The following is a 27,054-nucleotide window of genomic DNA, read 5'->3' on the forward strand; positions in this document are numbered from 1 at the left end:
GAAAGTTCCGTATGATATTCACATCATCGCACCGTAAAGTGCACGTAGTCCGCCAGAATGACGCAGTGTCCTCTTCATTTCTTACGAGGCTGGGCGATGGCCTCATGCTGACCGATGGTGATGTCAGATTGATCGACAGCCGTTTTGTAGACAAGGCTACGTAGGCCACATACGCCCAGGTAGTCTACGAATACAACAAGCACACCCACTGATGTTGGTCTACGTAGCACTATCCAGGCCTACCAGCCTCGACGGCCCATACCTCACCAACGCGAATGGTGACTTCATATTCTAACATGTCGCCGGCTCTATCTACAGAAAAATTGTCGACGAAATGACCGAGGCATCTACGATTTCCAACAGCTGTTGTATACCTCATACTTCACTACACATGAACCCCTCGTCACCGCGATCACGACCTGATCCCATAACAAGTCATGACCAGCCGCTAGTGCTCACTGGTTACGGGGATGATGACCTTGTTCAAGAACTGTCAAGAACTTCTTCCTCACATGCACATGGGTTCGTGAAACGTGCGTGCGTTCTCTATCATAAGGGACAAGTATCAGCACTACATATCAGCTTACCGCTTCTTGTGTTGGTATAATACCCACGTTGCCGTTGCCAGCGTTACCCATCTGTAAACAACTGGTTGTGTAATGCATATGCGGCTCTTCAACATATACGTGTGCGTATAAATTTTATACAAATCTTTAGCGTCATTTTGTGACGTTTCGCTCAGTAAAAATAATTACGCCACAGTTACCTTCCCACCACATGCTTCGCATCACATCGACTCCCATGGTACGTGGGATCTGCCGAATTTTTCACTATTTTCGAAAGCGCATTTCGGCTTATATCTCAGCGCCGTCGATGAATCAGAGGGCCGATAGCTGCAGGAAGATGTTGCGATTAGTAAAGGCGCGCGCTCATGATTACTAATAACGCTAGATAACACGCCGACCACCTTTGGCAGCTACTAACAAGCCCTTTTTGAAAGATACAGAAAAAGGACGTCTTAAAATATTAATTCCACTCATTTCGTTTACCTTAACCACCAGGGAGGGACTGCGCGAGCGTAAATAATTAACGGAAGGGTACATTCTATCAGCCTTATAACTGTTCTAGAGACTGGCCGCGGGCATACTCCCGCAACGAAAGCCGAAATAAATTAAAGTTTTCCTTGTGTGTTCATCATTCAGAAGCTTTTTCTCATGAAGATTTGCATCTGTGCGTTTCACGCGCGCACGCGTTCACATCAATTCCAAACCTCATTAAATGAGGCTCATTGAACCCAATGGTATTACAGAACCACAGTCAATCGCCCTCCGAACTCCAACGATGTTGTTCCTGCTATTAATGATTACCTTGTCAGTAACAAGTTGTGCGATTGTATATTATTGCTGGCTGGAGATTTCAATCTCCCGTACGTTAACTGGAACTTACTTACCCCAACTGGGCGTGATAGGGCGCTTCCCTGATCGACCTGGCGGTTTCTTTTGGTTTAACTCAACTTGTAGATACTGTAACACGCGAGGACGCAATATTGGACCTTGTATTTGTAAACGAGCAACTCTTATCGCACGGTGTAAAATGTGAAGTCATCGAAGGGTTATCTGACCACAAAGCTGTTGAAGTTGCCTTGATCTTAGTGTGTCCCCGTCAAAGACCTGAGATCAAAACTGTTTTGAACTTCTGTAAAGCTGACGACACTTCCGTATTGGACACTTAGCCTCATCTTTTGATGAATTTGTATGTTGTAGCGAATTTCGCAATGTAGATACGATGCTTCTTAGGTTTTGTGACATTGTGCGTGAATGCCTGTCAAAGTACGTGCCTCAAAAATATATTAAACGGAACCCAAGACACCCATGGTATAATAGAGATATAAATCAGCTCACTCGTCCCGTAAAGCGCTTACGTAAGAATCGTCGTTCCGGGTGTAAGGAAAATGTTTCTTCATTTAGCACATTGAAAAGTAAATTAGGCGCTAAAATGAAAGAGGCTAAGTACTACTACTTTAGCAATACTTTGGCCACATTTATGAAAAAAAAAATCCGTCCAGATTCTCGAGATCGATTAGTCCTGCATCGTCTATACCTTCATCATTTATTGCTGATGACCAATCCTGCTCAAATCCTGAAGCTATAGCAAATGCCTTTAGTAATTACTTTAAATATGTTTTTTCTACTGATAACGGCATCAATCCTTCATTTACTGCATGTAGCAACCTGCCTGATCTTCCTGATCTTGAAGTAAGCTCCTCTGGAGTACATAACCTTATATAACCAAATTGGACAACCGAACTCTTTCAGAAGAAAGAATCCTGCGCCACCGACAGGACTTTAAGTCTCAGAAGAAGGCTGTGCAGGCGCTAATGCGCTTTCTGCGTTCAACCGGGCTATCAGAACGGCTGTGATAGGACATCCTGCATGTATGTGCATGTGTGCATGTTTTGTTTTGTTTTTATTTTATCTCCCTTTCTCTCTGTCCTCTTTCCGACCCCTATATCCCCACCCCTGTGCAGGGTAGCAAACCGGTCGCTCGCACCAGGTTAACCTCCCTGCCTCTTCCTTTTCATCTATTTCTCTCTCTATATTAAATCTTGATGTTACGAAAAGCTCTGGCCCAGATGGTATTCCAAATATGTTTCTAAAAAGGTATTCCGAGTGGAGTGCTAATTATCTTACTGTAATATTTAAAAAATCAATAAGCTCTGCAACAGTTCCCAAGCTGTGGAAATTAGCAAATGTCGCGCCTGTATTTAAGTTCGGAAACAAGCAAATAATACCAAATTATAGGCCAATATCTTTACATTCTACCAGCTCTAAACTTTTGGAGCATGTCATTCATAAATACATTGTAGAATACCTAAATGCGCACAATATACATTCCCAATCAGAGCACGGCTTTCGTGCTGGCTATTTTGCTGTCACACAGTTGCTTGAATTTACGCACGACATTCCTTCTTCCCTTAACGACCGAGGACAGATTGACGCCATATTTATTGTATATTCTAAGGTCTCTGACTTGGTTTGCCATGCTAAACTTTTAGTTAAACTTCGTACATTTTTTGGCGACAATAGGGTAGTTGACTGGATAGCAGATTACTTGCGATCACGCAAACAATTTGTTACGTTTAACCGCGCGAAGTCATCTGATGTACAAATCACATCAGAGGTGCCCCAAGGTTCGGCGCTTGGGCCGCTCTTGTTTATTATCTACATAAATGTCGTAGCAGAAATTATCGGTGACACTCAAATTAAACTTGGAATGTATGCAGACGACTGCGTTATCTATTACACCATCTCAAATGTTGAAGATCAGGAAGCGCTGAACAGTGTTTTTTCATTGTTTTGTAACTAGAGTGAAACCTGGCAAATGTCTATTAACTTCAAAAAGACTGTAGCCATGACCATTTCAAATAGGAAACAGCCTCTTTAATTTATATATACTAATGATGGTGTCAGTCTAGCTCGAGTCACGGAGTTTAAATACATTGGTGTAACTTTGACAACAAATTTAAAATGGCACACGCATGTCGAGACAATCTGCAACAAGGCTGTTCGAAAACTTTGGTATCTCCGACGCACGTTAAGCAACTCGACAAAAGAATGCAAATTGACAGCGTACAAGACCTTGGTCACGCCCATACTCGAATATGCGTCGGTTGTTTGGTCACCTCACCACAAACATGACATAGCTATGTTAGAATCTGTTCAAAATAAAGCAATAAGGTTTATTTTACGTCGCTATGACCGGCGGTTCTCGCCTAGTTCGCATGCGCATGTTTTATCGCTGCAGTCCCTCGAATAACGGCGCACTTGCGATCGAATCATCCTCCTGCATAAGATAGTTCACACCGGCTTGAGTGTTCTAGCACCCATTTCTTTTGTTGCAGCTTCTGCACGCCGTACGCGACGATTCAATTCCCTAAATATTATGCCCTTATGCCCTTAAGAGTCTTGATTGTTTTAAATTTTCCTTTTTTCCGCGGACCGCGGATCTATGGAATGAGCTTGATGTGTCTCCGCGCAGACTAGCTGCTCAGGAATTTGAAAAAGAGTTGCGAAATGATGTATTTTCCTAAATTGCATTTTTTTTCATTGTGTTAAACATCTGTTTCCAATCCTGCTATGTCTCAATAACTCAGACAGCAGTATTTCTAAATATAAACAAAAATATGTAGCAGTCAAAAACGCCAGGCCTGCGCAGAAAGCGCATTGCAGTCACAGCAAAAGCTGGAAGAGCGGCATTTCTAGAGCCCGTTATAAACACTCATGGAGCAGCTAAACTAGCAACGTACCCACTACGCCCACAAATCATAATTTTTGTGAAGTTGGGAAGCACCTACCACGGCATTATTCTTCATTCTGCGTAAAAGCGAGTTACCATCTGTAAGGCATTATGTACACTTTGTCGATGCGATGGTTGATGACGATGAAGAATTATGGCTGAGCCCTTTATAATGGGTTGGAAGCTTTGAAAGACCCACTAGTTACGTAATTCGCATTGTGTGACGCCCGGTTGTTATTTCACTCTTCCGTCACGCTTTATAACCTACGTTAACGTGTGAAAGAGAGAGAGAGGGAATTAAATTTATTGAGACCTTGAGGAACTGAATCATGGGAGCCTTATGGGTGTCCTTGGAAACCAAGAGAAGTGCAATTGCGAGGAGCCCACTACGCTGTAAATCATCATAATTTTTGTGAAGTAGGGAAGCAGCGACTATGCAATTTGTTTCATTCTGCGGAGAATCGTGGTACCCACTAAACACCTGAAAGGCATTATGTGAACTTTGCTGATGCTGTGGCTGATGAGGATGAACAATTATGGCAGAACCCTTTGTAATGGGCTGGAAGCATTCAACAACCCCCTCGCTGCGCAATTCGCATTGTGTGACGCCTGGTTACAGAATTCGCGTTGTGTGACGCCTGGTTATTATTTTGCTCTTCTAGCACAGTACCTTACATACGTAAATGTGGTTCCTTCCCGACATGAAGCCTGTAGAGGGTCTTTTGCAAGCACGTTCAAGCACCGGCATGGCTCTGAGTAGAAGACTGACTCCCACGCAGGGGCCCAGCTTCGAATATCGTTTCCATCCGGATATCAATGCGAATTGCGCAACGAGTAGGTTGTTGAATGCTTCCAGCCCATTACAAGAGGCTCTGCAATATTTCTTCATCGTCATCAGGCACAACATCAACAAAGTGCGCATAATGTCTTACATGCGTTTAGGCCGGTACCAACGCTCTCCGTAGATGGCGAAAAATGGCACAGTGCCTGCTGCCCTACTTCTCAAAATTACAATTATTATAGCGTAGTGGGTTCCTCGCAAGCGCACTTGTATTGTTGCCAAGGAAGCACATAAGCGCATGATCCACTTCCTCGGGGTCTCAGTAAATTACAATGATTTATAGCGTTGTGGGTTCCTCGCAAGTGCCCTTGTATTGGTTGCCAGGAAGCCATAAGCGCATGATTCATTTCCTCGAGGTCTCAGTAAAGTTCTTCGCCCCCCCCCGTCGCTCTCCCACGTCAACGTATGTTATACAGCAGACGGGAGAGGGAAATAGCAACCGGCGTCACCCAATGCAAATTATAACTGGTTGGCTTTCTTAATTAGTTTTTTCTTATTTCGTGCTATAGTGGTTACGGACACTGGCGGCAGCGGCGGACAACTACGCCCTTGTTGTGGTCTCATAACGGCTTTCGCTGTAAAAATGACAGTGCGTGACATGCTATGTATGTTATCGGTGGCTATTTGAAACAACTTACAACGGATGTTTGTAAAAATCAGTGCGAACATGACGGAGCACAAGACGAAAAGGACTCAGTACGAGCGCTCAGTTTATTGAAACAAAAAAGTCACAGTTTCGCCGCAAAGGTGAAGCAATGAATGCGATAGCAACGAATTACAAAGTCACAACAAGAACACCAAGCAGCTCGATACCTGCAGCTCGATACCTGCAGCACGCCAATCAAGCGCAAAGGACTCACGAAAAAAACACGCACAAGATGACCACGAACGAACAACGGTAACAGCTCGACACTTGCAGCGCGCTGCGCTGCTCAAACACAACGAAGGACGCTCGAAAAGAACGCACAGGTATACATAGGACGAGCGCGAACTAACAACTGTCCCAGTTATTCGTATTTGAACGGCACGCTACAACCCAACGCTCTTAGATATTTTTTGTTTTCTTGAAGACTGCGGCGCGTGGAGTGGACCCTCCGCATCTCCTGCCGCGCGGCGGCTTTCGACGCATTGTTTGCCAGGCGTTCCACATCGCGTGGGTACAGAAATGGGCCACTTTTTAGTGCGCCTCTCAAGGGCAGTTTTCAAAAGGAAGCAAAATCAAGCATCATTGCTTTAAAGCAATGATCCTTGATTGTGTCCCGCCTTGCTCTGTCGTCGTCTGTGTGATTCTTTGCGCTACTGTTCCGAGATAAACCGCACCCTGCGGGCAATCTCGCGGATGATACTGCACACGCGGAAGCACCTCTGAGATTTTCATTCCGCCAGCGCTAAATGGTGTACATAAATAGCTCGCCGTTAGTATTCTACGCAACAGGTGGCGCGTGGCCGAGTTGTTTAAAGCAACGCGATGTGGAGCGAGGGGTCGCAGGTTCGAATCCGGGTGGTGCCCTTCGGAAATTTTTTTTATTTTATTTTTCTTTGTTGGTTTTATTTATACATACATACTTATACATATCCGGGACATGACGGCGACGGCAAAAACCAGCCTAGAGTGTCCATATACTTGCTATCGCAATAAAACAAGCCCAACGAATACCAACACCATGCGAGCGCAGAAACTTTAGGTGACGTCAAAGCGTGCGCAGCCCGCAATCTAGCACACAAACAGACGGTTCGCATATGCAATCGCCCTTTATTTAAATAAAGAACGCTTCCCCGAGTTCTCGAGCCCTTTTGCGTTTATGGTTCAGCCTAATGACTGTGTTATGGAAGAAAGGTTTACACCCGCATGATCTGCAATGGGCTGAAAGATGTGATGTTGGCGTTCCATTTAAAGTAATATTGTGCTGGCGAAATCTCTCGTTAATGCATTCACCAGACTAGCCAATGTACACCTTTCCGCAGGAGAGGGGAATCCTATAGACAACACCAAAGGAGCAGGAAATTGCGGGATTGCGATGCTTTACCAAGCAAACTACACCCGCTGTTTCTCTAGCCTTCTTCTCAATCGCAGCACAGTGTTATCTACTTTTAGGTATGAAGAAAAGACAATGCCGACATCAAAACGTTTAGCTATTTTCTTGAACCAATGTGACAGTCGGTGTACATAAGGCATCACAGCATATTTCTGGACTTTTCACCTGGCTCAGCGGTTTCAACCGGGCGGGATTTACTCTTCGTGAAAAGTCTCGCAGACGCTGACATAAGCACATGCGCAGGGTAGACAGCGTTTTTTTAGCAGAACAACCTGCTGCTGAAAGCTATCATGACATCTGTGTACGCAGGACTTCTCGAGGGCGTTGTGCAAATAGCGGAATGTAAAGTACCTTATCTGGTGGTAAGAATGTTTCTCTACGTTGAAGATTTCCTGGTTCTTTTCCGGAAAGATTGTGCCCCTATTCACCACATTAATCTCATGAAGCTATTTAAAGGGCCCCTCACCAGGCCGCATAGCAAATTTTAGTTAGACGCTGGAAGTTGTTGTGTGCCGAATGAAGAGCAGTATGCCGCAAGAATTTTTGAAATCGGTTCATTACGGGCTGAGCAAAACAATAATTTGTAGCGGCGCGAAACCATGATACGATGAGGCGAGTTTCAAACCCTTGCCACTGGCCCCGTGTAGCCTTCGCAAGCCAATTCCCTTCCCTGCCCTCTTCAGCTGACACATACGCATGAACACGTCATGCGCATGCATGGTCACGAGCGAATGACGTGCCCGAGCCAGCCCGAGCACGTGAGCGGCGTTGCGCGGCCGCTACCTTTTTCAGGGGCGAAGCTCCTTAAAGCGGCACCCGTTCGTCCCTCGTAGTAGTGCGTAACCAGTCTTAACGCTAGTACCAGATCTTGACCTCCAAGGTGGTGCCGGTGGGAGATTTTTCCTGTGCGTTGTTGAACAATAAAAAATTCGCAGCATGCGCGTTAACTAAAAGCCGAATTCTTCTGTCTCTCATTCCCCATTAGCAGCCATTGGCATGTTCCAGTAGGAAACGTTAGTAGAAGTAGAAGTGTAAGTGTTAGCTAAAAGCCGACTTCTTCTGTCTCTCATTCCCATTAGCAGCGACTGTTTGCCTCCAAGGTAGTGCCTGGTGAGATTTCTCCTGTGCGAGATTAAACAATAAAAATTTTGTTCAAAAAACGCCGTTGATTGAGGAAATAAATCAACGAAAGACGCCAGATGTTTTCTAAAAGCAAAACGCAAGAACGCCAGAAGTTTCTAAAGCAAAACGAAAAGACGCCGGCTGCTTAACAAAAGACGCCAGATGTTTTCTAAAGCAATGGTTTTCTAAACAATGAAAATTCACAGCGTACATGTAAAATTAAAGTGAGCTGCAAGTCGTCATAACTCATCGAACCTTTACTATAAGCGCGCCCGATCTCACGTCGGTGATGATGTACTGGGCAGAATTTATGGAAGATTCACGGTTTACCGATGAACCTCCGCAGCTTCGCCCACTCATCATCATTCACTCCGTGGATATGCTGTCATTTTTTTTATTTAGCGGCCGTGGGCGTTGTGTCGGAGTTCTATGTGGTGTACTGCCTGTTTCTGCGGGACGGGCATGAAAGTTCCGACATTTGTACGGGTGGCGTTATCATGAGCCAGTGCTGCATTAACGTTTACTTCGACGCGGTAGAATAAGTGAGTATAATGAGTGCTCGAACGCGCCAGAACATTACTTTCGTTCCAGGGCTGGCGTCTGCTCGATGCGCTAACCGCGAGGACACGAACGCTTGGGAAACGAAGGCACATTAGCCCCGCATCTCGCTGCAATTCACGACAAAAAAAAAATGAAAAAGACGCACACATTCCCTTTGTGTGTCTCATTTTTTCTCTCAAGTTTTATTAATCTATTCAAGCAACAAATTACAGAAACTACACGTGTTCTGTCAAATAATTATCGCAGTGTGACGTGCTACTGTTGGCGACGTCAGAGCACAGTCGTCTACGTAGAGGAGCGACGTCACAGCACTACCATCTACGTAGGGCCATTTTCTCATGTACATCATGCCCTCATTCTCTGGACGCGCGCCTGCGAGAGGAAGGGTAAGCACCGTTCACCTTGAAATTTGACCCATTTCCGCGGCGCGTAGCGCTGCAAATTTTGGCAGACGTGATCGTGAACGCTCAGTGTATGCATTGCGCTCGTTAGCTCAAAACTGTCAAACCTGCTGAGGGGCCCTTTAAATAAGTGGTGACAGACAATTTGTGAACCTCTGTTTTTTGCTCTTGATCAATGTCTACTGACTCGATAATAGCGGCAACGAAACAGATTTGCCCCAGCGCGAGACGAATGTTTAAATATATGCTCGTATGTTACGACCGGAGGCAGTATCGATTTCTAGAGCATTCGGTGGCCCCTTGACGTCGCCGGTCACCTCGATCAGGTGACCGCGAGAGCCTGTGACGTCACTGGCCAGCTTCTGCCATGTTGTCAGTGCTGCTGTTTCGTCTGCTGTGTTGAGCAAGTGTTGAGCGTTGCGAGTGCTTGTTTCCTCGATCGTCAAACTACGTTGCTTATCTAATGCGGCGATAGACGAAAGAGCTGGGAGGAGTGTAAAAATCTCTAAGAAAAGCTCGATTCACTTCGCGAATCTCGCCCGTAGCTGCGGTTTTGTTCTTGTCGTCGTCGTCCAACTGAGGCGACGTTTACCGCCACGCTTGGAGTAGCCGCAGCATTAGACGTGCTGAAACATTTTCGCTCTGATCGTTCGGAAAGTAGCAGGACGAGAAGTGACAAAGGAAGCAGTGAAATCACAACATTGGCGCTCTTAACAGTGTTTATGCGTAACATGCAAGTGACATGATGTACGCTTTACTGACTCGTATTTATATCGGGCAACACTGCGTTCTCAAGGCATACCAATCCCACGTACGCACGTCGCAGGGCCGAAGCAGTTATCTGTCCACACTCTTAAAAAAAAGAGAGTCAAAAGGGAGTCACGTCTGCTTGACTCTCTTTGTGGCAGCCGATGACCACCTTTTTTTCTAAGGGGAGTCACAATGCTCTGGTCGACGCTCCTGAATGAAATAGATGACTCCCTTGCTCCAAGGGAGTCAGTGATGGTTCTGCATATACAGGGTGGGTTTTTTTTAAAAAGAAAGCTTCACTGGCTGCGACCAAGACACAGTTCGCTGCTTTGGCTTGTGGTATACCGAAAAATTTTGGTTGAGAATATATAAGATGGATTCGTAAAATGTGGAATTACGCACGTATTGTGTTATGGCTTCAGTTACGATATTGCTGAAACGGCCCCTTCGAAAACGTCTACAAGTAAACAGGGTTCTTAAAAAATCTTGCCCCCAAGCGAAACATTCAGAGTTATGACAACGTTTAACAATGGCAGCGCTGACAAATTTGCGAATCTTCGCACGTTTGCAAGCGAGGTTTGTAGATTCCTACGACAGCATGTATGGCAGAAAACACACATTTATTAGTGAAATGGACGTGCATGGTGTTGAACGCACTGGCGATCGGGAACACATCTAACTCGACGGCCGTAAAAACATGTGCCGCAAAGCTGGCATGATAACCGCGCAGACCGGTTATCAAGGCGACGCTTTACCGCGTCTCCTAAAGAGCGACAATACTACCAGAATTATAGCTCGCGTGGTCATCATTTCTGCCCGCCACAGCTAAACTATATCTTCACGATAATCCGCGCGGGCCACCAAATCGCTCAGCAAACGTTGAGCACAGCTAGGCACGCACACACGGCCTCACCGCACTCTCCCTAGCCCCTAGAATAGGGGATGCACGTTCACCTGCGCCCCCTCCCACCGTACAGCCCTTACAGACACACACAGGGCACGCTTCGCCTCCTCCACCCTGATATTATTCAATAGAGCTTTAACTATGCATGGATGTGTGTTCTATAGCACCAAAACAAAACCGAAACCATTTAGGCGTTCGTGGAGGCTACTTTAATCCAAAGCCGAAGCCATCAGTTCGAGACAGCCATTTTGGCCTGGCGTCGTGAGACGGCATTGTTCGTGATCCGTCTCGTTGTGGTCGTTCTTTAGTCCGCCAGAATAATCTGTGTCGTCAGGCGTGATTGCAAGTGATTGTTTTGCGTGACTTTCTTCGTGCTATGCATTCGTGGCGTAGTATCGTATCGTCGGCTCGCTCTTGCCGTGTCTGGCTGATCGTTTTGCGTGACTTTCCTTCCGTGCTATGCATTCGTTGCGTAGTATCGTGTCGTCGGCTCACGCTTGCCGTGACTGGCTGAAGCAGTGTCACTCAGTGTTTGGGAAAAGCAGCCTCCGGACGGAGAAGTCCCTGCAGTAAGCTTCGTTTCGTCGTGAACTTGCCTGAGCAAGATGGCAGCGCATGACGGATCCCAGTGGCACCGACAGACGAAGACTGTGGACGACGCTCCTACGGTCGTTATAGATTTCAGGTGAGTTCTGCCGGCTTCTGCCTACAACTCTTTTATTCGCTTCACACGTAGCTTTGCCACTTGTCTTTCTGATGTTCCAGTTGCACGGATTTTGCTATCGTGTTTCAATGGCTTGGCAACGACGAAAACCGCACTGGACTATCCAGTAGCGGTAAAACGGAGTGGTGCGCGCCAATATCGTGTTTCCTTATTCCATACATGCCAGAAAAACATGAAATTGCGAGTTGAAATCTCGGTTGCAAGTCGAGTGTGGTGACACGTAGAGCAACGTTGCACCGATATATATTTGAAGGGTAAGTAAGATCAGCTGATCAAAATCAATCTAATGCACCCGGCCCGAACATGCCTGATATCCAGATCATGATTTTGGCTCGTGAAACTAGAATTTAGTGTTTCTTTCCTTTGCTACCCAGACGTTGAAACACGTTTAATACGTATTTATTCGCTGCATATTCGAACTTCTCGCCGTGTTTGCTTGTTTGTTTGTGTGTGTGTGTGTGTGTGTGTGCGCGCGCGTGCGTGCGCGCGCGTCCGTGCGTGCGTGCGTGCGTGCGTAACTGCTATAAAACTTTGATGCAATAGCTTTTGTAGCACGGTTTCATTTAATTGAAACAGTGGTGACTTGATCTTATGATGCTAAAAAATATCATGCAACAAAGGTAAATGTGAGTTCACTTCAAAGTTGTAGTTTTTTTTTTTCCCACAAACTGCATACGAGCATAACCTCATCCTCCTGTGATACTTGCTTTGTCTAATGTGGTGTGGTGCTAGTACCTAATAGTAAACACAACACCGGCTAGTAATAATGGCAGTAAACATACTGCTCAAACGCTGTGTTTCGTGGATATTGGATGCCTTTGTTATACCAGCCGTGGTTCAGTTCGTTATTATTTTCAACACAAAGATACAGTCTACAGTGATGTTGTGGGCAGTGGACAAAAATCCCTTAAAATGGACTTGGAAGCGTTACGCTGCGAAGCCCAAGGACGCGGGTTCTATTCCTGACCCCGGCAGCTGCATTTAGAAGGGGGCGAGATACAGAAACTCCCATGCCCTCTGATTTGTGCACGTTGAAGAACTCCAGGTAGTTGAAATTAATCCGTGATCTCCCACTATGTAGCACCGCTTAATCGCATTGTGCTTTTCGCTCATAAATCTCTAGCAATTATTGCTTCGTCATTATACCACGAAACACTCGCTGTATCCTATTTGAATTCTATTCGCCATAGTCTGCAATTAATATTTAGCACTTTTTACAGCAGGGTACCTCATTTGACATTCTTTTACAATGCACCTTAATTGTCCCAATTTCGTGCCATAATCAGCTGTTGTTTTTAATATGTATATAAGTCACTTCAGCACTGTTCCTTTTTGTTTGACCACTTCTCATCACCTCAATTGTTTGAGGTTTGAGGTGATGTTTGTGCTGCACAGTTTGCCCGAGTTTGCTCCCAACCCTCTATACTGGTCAACGCTGGCTGGTGGGTTGTCCTTCCAGACAAACGGAAAAACGAGACCTTTGCCTGTTGATATAGATCTGAAGAAAAAATGGCACATTAGGCCTTTAGAATAGCTGCACCTTCGTGCAGCTGTTCTGAAGCCAGGCACTAGAAGGGCACGCTCACAATGATGCGACAGAAAGAAGGCAGTGAAGGTAAGCCTAGTCTTGTCGTACATTCGCCATATTTCGTGTAGCTGTATACACATTTTGCCGTTTTCTTCGTTAAACTAATAATAACATTTGGCGTTTAACATCCCAAAACCACGATATGATTGAGAGACGCCGTAGTAGAGGGCTCTGGAAATTTCGACTACCTGGGGTTCTTTAACGTGCAGCTAAATCTAAGTACACGGGCCTCAAACATTTTCGCCTCCAACGAAAATGCAGCCGCCGAGGCCGGGACTCGATCCCGCGACCTACAGGTCTTCGTTAAAATACTGCTAGTCTAGTGGTTATGGTGCTCTACTGCTGACCCGCAGGTTGCGGGATCGAATCCTGGCCGCCCCGGCCGCATTTTCGATGGAGGCGAAAATGGTTTAGACCCGTGTGCTTAGATTTAGGTGCACGTTAAAGAACTCCAGGTGGTCGAAACTTCTGAAGCCCTCCACTACGGCGTCTCTCATAATCTTATTGTGGTTTTGGGACGTCAAACCCCAACAATTATTATTATTATTAAAATACTGCTGCCATGCTATACAGGGTGATTTTTTTTCAGACAGTACATATCTTTTATAAAAAAACTCTATGACAGTCACGCTCCAGTAGTACTCTAGTTCGAGGCGGAAATATTCTGCCGCAACAAAAAATGCGTTGACGGGACTAATTAACAAAAACCCGTTAACTAATTTTTATTTATTGACTTGAGGGCAGTTGTTTATATTAGAAATTTGTAGTGCGTGCCGCTTTATGGTATACCCATTTTTCAGAAATCATGAAAGTTTTACGTAACTCGAGATATTTATTGTGAAATTTTAAGGGCTAAATCAAAACTGATCGTGTCCGGCACACAGAAAACGCGGTTTTTCTGTTACGTCAGACCGGAGCTGCCCGCGACAAGGGAGTGACGAAATTTGAATGAAGGCGCGTCGTGGTCGTACCTTTTCGTGAAAACAGGCAAGTCATCTAACTTGCGTCAGCGGATCGCCTTACCTTTGCATGTGGCGTTTGGTGCTCATTTGTTTCTTTCGAGATGCGCGCATCCGAAACGGCAGTAATATCAACCTTTTCTTTCTATGTTTACAGATAAGTACCACACATCGCACCCAAATAATAAGCTGTTTACTTGTGTATTTCTGAATGCTTGAGATTTTCCTGATCACATTCTGCTTCGGCCCACCTTCATTAAACTATCATCACCTTCTTTTCACGTGTAGCTCCGAGCTTACGTAACAGAGAAGCGACGTTTCCTGCACGTCAGGCGCTATCAGTTTCGATTTCGTCCTTGAAATTCAAGGATGAATATCACGAATTACGTGTAACTTTCGCGATTAAAAAAATGTGTATGCCATAAATTGGCACGCGATACAACTTTCTAATATAAACAACTACCTCCAGGTCAGGAATTAAAAGTTAATTAATGAGTTTTTGTTAATTAATCTCTTCATTGCCATTTTAGTTGCAGCAAACTATTTCCTTCTTGACATAGAGTGTGTGCGCGAAAACATCTTGAGCATGACTATTATACAATTTTGATAAGAAATATGCGTTCTCTAAAAAAACATCCTTCTAATTGTACGGAGCTCATGCAGTGGAAACAGTTGCAGCTGGCTAAGGGAGTAACAGACCCTCAAAGTACAGCAAAGTTAATGAGTATCCCTGGTTTTGTTCATTGCCATGACACTTCATGGAATCTGGTGTGTGAGCGCTGCCTTTGTCAGATTAAAAGGTGATCGATCTGTCTGTCATCATGTGTTTATTTTTGTGCACTTGACTATTTCAGGTTGCTTCAAGACTGCACATTGAAGCTCTACAGCTGCATTTGACCAGGAAGCCTCCTTGGAAACTTCGTGTCTCGAGGTAGTCAAGACGTGTCCAAGAATTCGGAATAGCCACGCTTAAGGTCTGGCCGTGAGTGGTCTCGAATCAGTGCAACCTGCTGTCCTTTTCGCCAGATGCCACCTGACCCTGACATGGTCTGGGAACACGACACTGCCAAGCTCATGCACGCAAGCTGTGTCACCTATTGGGGTCCTGTATCTCAGATGACTACATGAGAATCCTGTACTACATGAGAACTACACATGTTGCATGTTTTGCGCTGTATGCCACATAAAATATGTAATGGATGTCGCAAAGAAGTGCTTGATGGCTGGCCATTGATTCCTATTCATAAAAACTGACTGCTGGCTATGCTAATGTTTATGCCAGGTCTAGTATATTGCCGCATTTGACAGTAATGAACGATTTTAGCGAAACTATTGCTTTTCATATCTCACTCATTCTGACAGTAATGTGTCTCGCTGTATTTCTGGACGGTGTTTCTGTATTTCAGTTCTGTACAGAACTCTCCATACCACCGCTAAATATATATATTTATATATATCATACCTTATATATATAAGGTACTTGACACACGACGTACGTTTTAGCATTAGCATAGTGCTAAAACGTACGTCGTGTGTCAAATGCCTTCCTACAGTATCAGGACCTTCGTGATCTTTCTGTAGCTCTTATATTTAAGGGTCATTCCATGCCAAGTGTCCCAGACAAGGCGCTCGCACATCGCAGCTTTTGCTGATAAAATTTGTGCCTTTTTCCTGTGCCACATGGAGTATTGTGGCAAAACATTCTTGCTCGAAAAAATTTTTGACGGTCCTGGCACCCCCTCGAATTTCGCTTCTATTTATTAAACTGTACCTAATAGAAAAATGTGTATAAAATCTACTTTTGTCTGTTGAGCTTCTAAACTGCGCTTGCGCTATCGCAGAGGTTTTGTTTAGTTGTCCCATTCATTATTTCCGAATTTTTGTGTTTCACTACCAGCTACGTAGCTTCAAAAACTACAAAAATCTTCAAAGTTCGTGAATTTTTCTTGAGCTATCTGGAACTCACCCTAACCAATATTAATAATAGCCTGATTTCCAGGAAAGTGTATTTTAGTACAGAAATGTTTAGGGGTAAAATAGACTTCAGATCTTTCCGAAAAAAAATTGTGAAATTAGAGAAAATGTACGATTTGTTGCATGTTTGACCATATTCTTCATACTGATGCGGTCAAAGTAAAAATCCTCGTCATGCGGCGTTTGATAAAAGACTTCATCGTTAAGTAATGAAAAAAGTCTTATCAAATCATTTTTTTCTTTTAAGGAAGAAAATAATTTTTGAATTTGGCCCTCCGAACGCGCAGTGCATTTCATTTTGTTGCCACTTCGCCGCAAAGCACGTGGTAGCCCTTGCAGCTGACACTCGTCACAGGCAACGGCCAGATGCGAGATGTATGTCAGTGGCTCGTGAGTGGTCGAAAGTCTTGTCACGTTGATGTCAGGGCGACGAGTAATGAATTCGCGTTACAATGTGAGCTTGCTTGGCGGGCCCAATGGGAAGTATGGACGCCCGAGAGCAGCCTATGGCGTCGTTGGCACATTGTGCTAGAGGCCGTCTGTACAACATGTATACCCTGAGAAAGAAGTGTGTACAGTGTGCATTATTTCTTTCAGTATGTGTATGCTAGTTGTGCAGACGTCCCTCTAGGACATTGTGCCAACGACTCCACATGCTGCTCTCGGGCGTCCATATTTCCCATTGGGCCCGCCTAGCAAATGCTCATTGTAACGCAAATTCATTACTCGTCGCCCTGACAGCGCGACGAGACTTTCGACCACTCACGAGCCGCTGACATACATCTCGCATCTGGCCGCTGCCTGTGACGAGTGTCAGCTGTAAGGGCGACCACGTGCTTTGCGGCGAAGTGGCAGCAAAATGAAATGCATTGCGCGATCGGAAGGCCAAATTCAAACATTATTTTCTTCCTTAAAACACAAAAAATGATTTGATTAGACTTTCTTCGTTACTTAACGATGAAGTCTTCTATCAAACGCCACATGACGAGGATTTTTACTTTGACCGCATCAGTATGAAAAATACGGTCAAACATGTGACAAATCGTACATTTTCTCAAATATCACAATTTTTTCGGAAAGATTTGAAGTCTATTTTACCCCTAAACATTTCTGTACTAAAATACACTTTCCTGGAAATCCGGCTATGATTAATATTGGTTAGGGTGAGTTGCAAATAGCTCAAGAAAAATTCACGAACATTGAAGATTTTTGTAGTTTTTGAAGCTACGTAGCTGGTAGTGAAACACAAAAAAAATCGGAAATAATGAATGGGACAACTAAACAGAACCTCTGTGATAGCGCAAGCGCGGTTTCGCAAACACACAAAAATAGATTTTATACACATTTTTCTATTAGGTACAGTTTAATAAATAGAAGCGAATTTCGAGGGGGTGCCATGATTGTCAAAATTTTTTTCGAACAAAAGTGTTTTGCCACAATACTCCATGTGGCACAGAAAAAGGCACAAATTTTATCAGTAAAATCTGTGATGTGCGAGCGCCACGTCTGGGACACTTGGCATGGAATGACACACACACACACACACACACACACACACACACACACACACACACACACACACACACACACACACACACACACACACACACATATTGAGAGAGCGTAGGCATCGGCAAGTTGGTAATTCATGTTTGACTTTTTGAGCGCGCAAAAGAACAGGGACGAAAAACGACGCAGACACAGCGCTGACTTCCAACATATGCTTTATTTTCTGCTGTGGTACATATATATACAGACAACAAAAAGCAACGCACGCAGGCGCATTGTACAGGAAGGCTTCATGTAAAACCACAAATAAGTATGCATGATAAGCAATCAAACAACCTGATACCGGATTTTTTTCTTCTTTAAGAGATCAAGCGGTCATTCCTGACTACCACTATCGTCTAGTCACCCCGTGGGCCTTGCTTAGAAAGTCTAGTTCTTTTTGGATAGGTCAATTGAAGGTGCACTAATGCACATGTCTCCCAAACTTGCAATCTTCGCCGCTTCAATTATCTCACGTGTTGTTTGTGCCTGGCTCCTTCCTGTCGCAGTGCACTGCGAATACATGGGATCGCACCCACACTTCCTGCAGTGGAAAGCCAAATGTCCCACACCTCCAGTTCGCACGTTATTTGCGTGCTCACGCAGCCTGTCATTGGCACACCGTCCCGTCTGCCCTATGTATTTCTTGCCACAGGACAGCAGTAACTCATAAACGATGTTGTTCTCACATTTAACAAAGCTTTCTTTGTGCTTTTTTTGGCACCTGGGTTTTTCAGAACCACTGTAGGAGGCCTTGCACAGATTATAAAGCTTGTTTGGTGCTGAAAGGACGACTCTTACGTTGGCGTTGTTTCCTATCTTTTTCAGCCTATGTGAGACATCGTGAAGGTACGGTATGACGGCGCATTTCTGCTTGACAGGCTCGCTCCGTTTCTGGTGAAGCCTGCTCCTCACCCTCGCGAGCATGTTTGACAGTCTTGAGAAGACCCTCCGCCACAGATGTGACGACATACTGAGGAAACCCCGCCTTTTTCAGGCAGTCAGCTTGCGCCTGGAAACTACACGAACACTTGTGAGGACATGAGCGGCGAAGCGCATTCATTAGGGTTAATTTTGCAATACCCCTTTTAACTAGCTTGGAGTGGCCCGAAGAAAACGGCAGAAGCGGCTTATTGGCCCTAGGCTCGTACGACCAGCAGACCTGGTCTCGCTCAAAGAACATTCGTAAGTCAAGAAAACGCAAGGCGTTGTTTTGCGGCATTTCATGCGTGACTGCGAGCGGTTGCAGGAAACGCATGAACAGATCAAGTACGTTTGAAGAATCATTGCCAAATTCGCCTGGACTTGATTCTAGAAAGACAACGTAGTCGTCTACATATCTAAACACCTTCTTTAAATTTGTGCCTGTTACTAGAAACTAGAAACAGAGCTAACATATATATATATATATATATATATATATATATACATATATATATACTATATATATATATATATATATATATATATATATATATAAAATGCTTAACAATTGTGGTGACGTGGCTAAGGACTACGCATTATTCGCAGGATGTTGTGCCTATAGTTTAGGTGCTTACTGATAAAACAGTAGGTTGTCATTACAATGTGAACATGTATGAAATGGCATGAAGTGTTTAAAACCGATTCAAAGAATAATTTTACGAATCGCAGAAATTTCAGTTTGTTTATAGGATGAAGGCATGCAGACGTGAAAGAGAAGACACAGACAAACCAAACGCTAGCGTTTGAGCTGTCCGCATCTCTTCTGTTTCCGTGTTGCATGGCTTACTTTCGTCTAGAATCAACATTTTTTGTTGTTTTATGCGAGCGGAAATTGTTCTGAGACTCATCTATATAAACTTCGAGTAGTATTTTATTTCCCCCAGAGGAATGGAATGCAGCACTGTAAAGTTGCTACAAAAACTTGTTGCGGCTGTCATGCATCCACCACAGTGTTCCTGTTTGAGTAAACCCGGTGGAAGTGCCTTGTTGAGTAACAAGAGGTAGCGGCACCAACTTTCGTCGATTGTCAGATAAAAACCCTAATGGTGTTCGCTCTGATTTGAAGTTCTTTTGAAATTCTTGATCAATCTCTATAAAACTTGTTTAGTTTATGTGTATTTGTACGCTGATTTTGAAAATGCAAATATTTTTCTACTATTATATGTCGTGTTAAGTATATCAAACATTTTATGTGCCATGTTAGGCCTGCACGAGTTACAAAGTAAGCATATCACAATAATATGAAATGGGAACTGTATGCAACATAACCAGAATGCATGTCCTAAACCCACTTAACAATAGTCATAGTATGCTGAACATTGACCAGTAAGTGTATATCTAGCTGGTGATTCGCTCACGAGAGTTCAATATTACGTAACTTTTAACTCAAATGGGTTTAAAACGCGAGTTCGTATGTGGGCTAGTGGGTTCATGAACATTATGCCAGAACAGCGCAGTAAACTCCTTTAAAACTATTGCATACAGTTTTTATCCCCTAACTATAGCGATATGTCGATTTACTTTGTAACTCCAAGTTTGGAAAGGCTTGCTCATCAAGACACATGAAATTTTTATGTGTAAAAACTGCGTTTTCTTCCAGATAATTGCATATTTGAAATCGCCACATAAGTAAACCTAAACTCAGCAAGTTTCATCAATATCGACCAAGAAGAAAAATAAACGCATTATTTGTTGCAGAGTGTCTCATTGAGTACCACGAAGTGGTCACACTGACTCTTGCCAGGGGAGTCATGTACACCACTGTCCTTAAGGACAACGGAGTCAAAGGAACGCTCCAGTGGGGGTCAGCGTTACCATGGCAAAGGGGTCACCCTGACTACCTAGAGGTACTAGCGGGAAATAAAAGGTAGTCGTGTAGACTCCTGCGTTGGGAGTAACGTAGACTCTCTGCTTGTGAAGAAGGGAGTCGTTGGTCTGAAGAACGAAGGGAGTCGTTTGACACCCCAAATTGTGAAGAAGGGAGTCGTTGGTCTGAAGAACGAAGGGAGTCGTTTGACACCCCAAAAGGTCATCATATGTGTAGCGAGGCGATTACCACCCAAAGGTAGTCAGTACAGACACCCTTTTTTTTAAGAGTGCACTACGCAATACGATCCCGGTAGCAGAGAGCTTTAGTTCGTCTGTAGACTTCCTAACGTTTGCGGGTACCTGGTTACCGCAGCTGTTGACGGCTGCAGCAGTAGCAGCAACTGTGTAGAGTTACTGTATATAGGTAGCATATACAGTAACTCTACAACTGCGGAGCCCGTAGCAACATCTTGTGGCGTTTTGTCGAACTACCATAATTTGTTTTTTCTTTCTGTTTTTTCCGTCGCGTTGCTGTTCTTGTCGGGAAAAAAAGCAATGAGAATACCGTGAGTTGCTAATTATCTCACTGCTAATGATTTACACAGAATCAGTAAGCGGGTAAGTCGCTGCGATGTTATATTGTAGGTGTCTGGTTAGGCTGTGCATCGTCAGGTGTCGTTACCAGCGTTGTCCGTCTCGTACACGCCTCCGGTAACCCGGCCAGAACTCGTGACGTACGTGGTATGCTCTCGATGACCTCATCGTCTTTTGCTTCTATTTCCGATTCGGCTCTATCACGAACTTCAAAACTCAATTAAAATACTTTTTAGGCTGTATTTGTTGCTCATATTGTACAGATGGCACCTATATTCACCCATTAGTGTGATTCAACAGTCAAATTGTGTCCGAATTTTTGTGTCACCACTCCTTTATGCAAAACGCGTTTGGGCTGAATTTCACCTGTAAATTACGGAAAAATGATTCCTTGCAGTTTGTGGACCTGCATTTGTTTCTACAAGGTGACCATGTTTGCTGGCGTTTCTCCCCACCTTCCGAAAAATCGCTGCTTAGCTACTCTTCTGGTGATTCTAAGATCATTAAGAATACCATTGCTATGAACTCTTTACATGAACTCTTTACGTGAACTTTTTACGCTGGCTACCCTGCGTATGTGCTTGGGCCAGCGTCTGCGAGACTTATCAAGAAGTGTAAGTCCCGCCTAGTTGAAACGGCGGAGCCAGGTGATAAGTCCAAAAATATGCTGTGATGCCTTATGCACACCGACTGTCACATCGCTTTAAGAAAATAGCGAAGGTTTTGATGTCGACATTATCTTTTCTTCAAACCTAAAAGCAGATAAAGATTGTGCTGAATGCGTTTCGCGTCATTCAGCGTTTCGGTGAATGATTGTCAGTGGAAGCATGGGGCATTTTAACAATAGTAGGTTCGAAATTCCTAGAACAAGGGCTTAACTCTCATTGGTTTTTCTTGTGTATGTACCATACCAAATAGATTCAAGAGCCCCCTTAGAAACGTTAATACCTGCTGGCTGGAGTGTATTGAACTTGTGAAAAAGGTATGACTCTGTTTATTTTCTGTCTCTTGGGGACCTGAAGTTTGACTAAAGTATGTAAAGTCTGAGATCTTCGAAGTTGTGACCTGCTACATTAAAATGCCGTGCCACTGCTTTGGGTAACTTCTTCGCCGTGTCCGCGCGATGCCCGTTCTCTAACATTAACAGGTTGTACCGTTTCGCCAATGTACTGTTTTTGACAATATGAACATTCGATCATGTAGATAACGTTTGAACTAGTGCGGATAAAACTAGATTTTATATGATGGACGTAATCACTTCTGGTGCTTTTAACTATAACGTCATCCTGAAGGTGTTTACAAGTGTTACATCTTGGACGACAATAACGTGTTATGTGGGCGGTAGAATGAGAGTTTACTTTTGCATGCACTGACATGTCCTTAAAATTTCTATTGAGGCGATACACGACCTTTGGTACTCCGGGAAACGCTTTTCTAAGGCGCTCGTTCCTTTACAGTATTGAGTAATACTTATGGAGGATATTATTTTTGTTTGGTAGCGCATTTGAGTATTTGGTTATAAATGCTGGTGGCTGGTTGGGCTATGCTACGGGGGCCCTTTGAGCTAGTGATGATTTCCTATCTAGTTGACATGCTTCGTTGTAGACCTTGTTTAGAGCATCTTGCGGGTAATTTCTTTTAACTAATGTTTCCTTTAGGTTGCTTATGTGGTGAACGTAGTCACTGTCATCGCTACAGATCCTTCTTATACGCCTCTCCTGTCCTACAAATATCCCTTGTTTGCAGTGTCGCGGGTGATGACTAGTGTAAGCTAGGTATTGCTGGCTGCCTGTTGGTTTTCTGTAAAGCGTTGTCTTTATTTTCCTGCTCCAATAGATACCGTCGTGTCGAGGAAGTTAATTTCACTGGGAGAATGGTGCATGGTGAATTTAATACTAGAGTGAAACTTGTTGCAGTGGCCAATGAATGCGTTTAGTGTACTTATGCCGTGTTCCCAGATGATAAATATGTCGTCTATGTAACGGAGATAGGTGGAAGGCTTCACTGGACATGATTCCAACAGCTCTGATTCTAACTCTCCCATAAAAATGTCGGCGTATGTTGGCGCAAAAGGGGTTCCCATACTAGTGCCGAAAGTTTGCAGGTAGTAGGACGAAACAAATTCAAAATAATTTAGCTTCAGGACTAATTTCAGTAACGATAGGTAAACTTCAGTATTCTGTGTTTGCGTGCTTTCTATGAGTGATTTTGACATCGCTTCAACCCGTTCAGCGATAGGCATATTCATATACAAGGAGCAGACATCTAATGTTACAAGAATGGCCTGATCCGAGAGTGTTTCTGTTTCGTTAATAGAATCTATTATTCGAAGGAAATGAGGTGTATCTTGAACAAAAAACGGTAGGTTAGATGGTATTTTAGATAAATGATCATTTAGAAATGTTGATAGCGGCTCAGTAGGTGTATTGTTGTTAGATACTATAGGCCTGCCCGGGATTTGCGCTATAAGCAGTTCATCTATGAACACGTTATGAATCTTCGGAAGAAGGTAGAAGCGGCCTGCTTGGTTGTTTTTAGGCATCAGGAACCGGTGCTCAGAGTGTGTAAATAATTCTCCGGCTAGGAAATCCGTTATCGTATGTTGTATGCTATTACTGTATTCTTGAGTCGGGTCTGAGGCTAATATTCGGTAGTCGTGTTGTTGCTGAGTTGTCTGATAGCTTTGTTTTTATATTTTTCTATAGTCCAGTTTACTATACTACCACCCTTGTCCGCTGGTTTTATAACAATGTCCTTTCTGTTTGAAAGTTGTTTCAAGACCTCGTGTTCTGCATAACTTAAAGGGACACTAAAGGCAAATAACAATTTATGTCAGAGTGAAAGCCCAATGTATGACAACTTCTAAAACGGCAATATTATCAACAGCAGTGCCCTACTTACCGAGAAATTAAGCTAAATGTATCACATGATGAGCGCCACGAGTGGGACATTTTCGAAGTGATCCCGATGACGTATGGAAGTCGGCCTACAATAAATCATTAGTAATCAAACTAGCAGCAATAAAAAAAGAACAGTCCGAGCATCAAAAGACGTAATAACATGCTGTTTGTTCGTTTCCGCTTGATTCATAAAAAACAAAACCTCCGTGGCGTTGCCATGGGGAACGGCGCGCGTGGTTCAAAGGTTCCGTTTTCGCCGAACTGCGCATCGCCCGTCTCAGTGGTAGTTTCGGGATCGCGTACTGCCGTGCGTGTTTTGCGCGCTCGTGAAAGTCGCTCTGACAGAAAGTTTGACAAAATGCCGCATGCATGTGATATTGCCGGATACCAGAATGGTGCACAACGCCAGTGCTGCAGCAAGGAAACCGGTGTCTCTTTTCACTGGGTGCCGCGGAATGAACCCTTACGCTCGAAGTGGCTTAGTGTCATGCCATTGCGCCAGTGTGTTAAACAGTCAAAACCTCTGCGTGTGTGCTCGCTGCACTTTCGTACTGAGGATTACGAGACCGAACGCAGCTTGGTGAAGGCTTGAATGTGCCCATCCAAGCAAGTCTTTGCCGCAGCACCGTTGTTGCTACTGTGGGTCCCGCTACTTCCGCTCGGCTGCTACTAGTGTCGGCGGCCGCGCAGTAAAAGCGGGCAACGGTGGGCACGGCAGCAGTGACGTATGAAAGTCGTATTTTCAGGCGGGAGATTTGAAGCGCGTTAACGCGATGCGGACCACTAAAAACGTGATTTTATTTCAAAATAAGCACTTCCTTGGCACAAAAGCAGCACTACGAGGTTTCTGGACCGCTATTTCAACAATCAACGTCGACTTAATATTTGCCTTTTAGTGTCCCTTTAAGTTCTCCGGCTTTCGACTCCGTTTAGCTGTGCTCAGAATTTCCCTTGAGACAAGTTTTATATATTGACTTAACTCTTGGCATTGTTCTGTATCTGGTGTCCAAGTACTTGGCGGACGCAAAGAGTCACTGCTTACATCTTGCGTATCTACCTTATTACAAAAGAATTCCTTGATGCGCAAACGTCTTGAAAACTCAGTTATAGCTTTGTGGAACTCGTACTCGTTCACTGTATTGTTTGTGGAACAAAATGTAAGGCCGCGGTTCAGCAGATCTATATCGACTGGACTTGAGCTTTGTGATATATCTACCACTTCGCTACGGAGCTCTGGGTGTTGAGCTGGGATTGCGGAGCTTCTACCGTGTTCATCGAATTATTGAGGGCAGCGACCGTAGTATGATTCTCTTGCGTTTTTCCTTGATCAGCACTTTATCTTCTCTACGTTCTACCAATTGGGCAAGTTCTTCAGTTTCCTCTTCAGATAGTCTAACGCTATTAAGTTGGTTGGTTATTAAAGCAAGTTGATTTCCGCAAAGTTCTCTTAAAATATCCATTAATGACAAAGACGCACTTTCTAAAATGCTGTTCCATTTCGCTAATAGTTTAGGCGGTAGGGTACCAAGAGCCATCTGACAGTAATTTTAAGACCTTTCGGAATTTTCTTTTCTCTAACGTAGCTGGAGCATTTCTTTAAATACGTTCTGTAGCTTGTTTTGCGGCGAGTTTACGGGATTGGAGAAAAGACGGAGATTTGCGGTTGCCTTTCCTGTCCTTGGTGTTTGTTAGTCATTCCTGTTGGAGTCGGGCAGACCTCCGGGGCACAACGTTTTCAGGGGGTGTTTTCTTACTACTCTTTGTGTTAGTGGTCAGGTCTGACCCAACGCGTGTTTCTGTATCTGTTTGTTTGCTAGCGTTCGCAGATGTCTCTGTTCCGGGGAGTGCGTGAATTTGTTGCCTCTGCTTGTTGTGTGGGTTCTGTTACTGCAGTTATTATCACGTCCACCGTCTGAGTAGATGCTTCTTGTGTCTTAGCTACGGTGAGGCGTGAGTTGCAGCTAATGCTTCTAGCATGTGGAGCGTGTTGTTCTAATTCGTGGGACCGTCCGTTAGAGTGTGTCATTGGCTTCGTCTGTTTAAATACATTCCTGATTCTGTACTTGATGTTCCTGCAAATTACACTGACGCCTGAAAAGTTAGGGTGTAGTCCGTCCCGAGCGAGCGTAATGTCAGGGTCCTGATGAATTTCCGCGTGATGGATGACATCAACGTTCTTGTGGCCGTGTTCAATGTCCAGAAGAAATTCGTTAACTTTACGTGATCCTCGTGCATGAGCTAGGAGTGTGCGTGATTGTGCAATGAGTGATCGGTGTTTGCGATCCTAGGCAGAACTGTTGTGAGCGTGAGTATTGAGCCTGGTCTGTTGTTCTGCAAATCTTTTACCAGGGTCTTCAGGGCCTCAGTGACGTCGCCGTTGTTTTAAGTACAGTCGTTAGTGCCACAGTGCACGATGAAATGCGTTATGTTCTGCGATGCAGCGGCGACAAAATCTTGAATGTCATGTATCGCGGCTCCGCTTTTAAATCTAATGTAGGGTGCATGTTTCCCTCGTGGAAAGTGGTGGTGTATGTACTTGTACTGACTGTCTCGAATTAAAGCTATGTGCGCTAAGGAAGGTAGAGGACACTCACCATGTTTCGTCATCTTCCTTCAGAGGAAACCCCAAAAAAAAAACAGCATATCCACGGGGTGAATGATGATGAGTGGGGCGAAGCTACGGAGGGAATCATCTGTAAACCGTGAACCTCTTCCGTGAAATGCGCCCAGTACATAATATAAAGAGTGTAAAACATCGTGTATATATAAACATCAAACTTTTATTGTACTGTTGGTTTACGTGGTCCCTTCATTATCACTTGTGATCGGTGAAATGCAAGGAAGATGTCCGCTCCCGAGCGAAAGAGCGCCAAGAGCGACCGCATTCCCCGCTCGCCCTGTGCGAATTAAAGGCAAGGCTAGAGGGAAGACAGGACGCGCGTTCCACGACGCGAGGTCGGTAGCACGGTGTTAGAAGTACAGGTGGGACGACGCAGCACCGGCGCCATGCGCTCGCTGCGTCGAATTCGGTTCTCCGCGACGTCACGCCGCGAGATGGCAGGA

Source organism: Rhipicephalus sanguineus, chromosome 10, assembly GCF_013339695.2.
Source record: "Rhipicephalus sanguineus isolate Rsan-2018 chromosome 10, BIME_Rsan_1.4, whole genome shotgun sequence".
Lineage (NCBI taxonomy): Eukaryota > Metazoa > Arthropoda > Arachnida > Ixodida > Ixodidae > Rhipicephalus > Rhipicephalus sanguineus.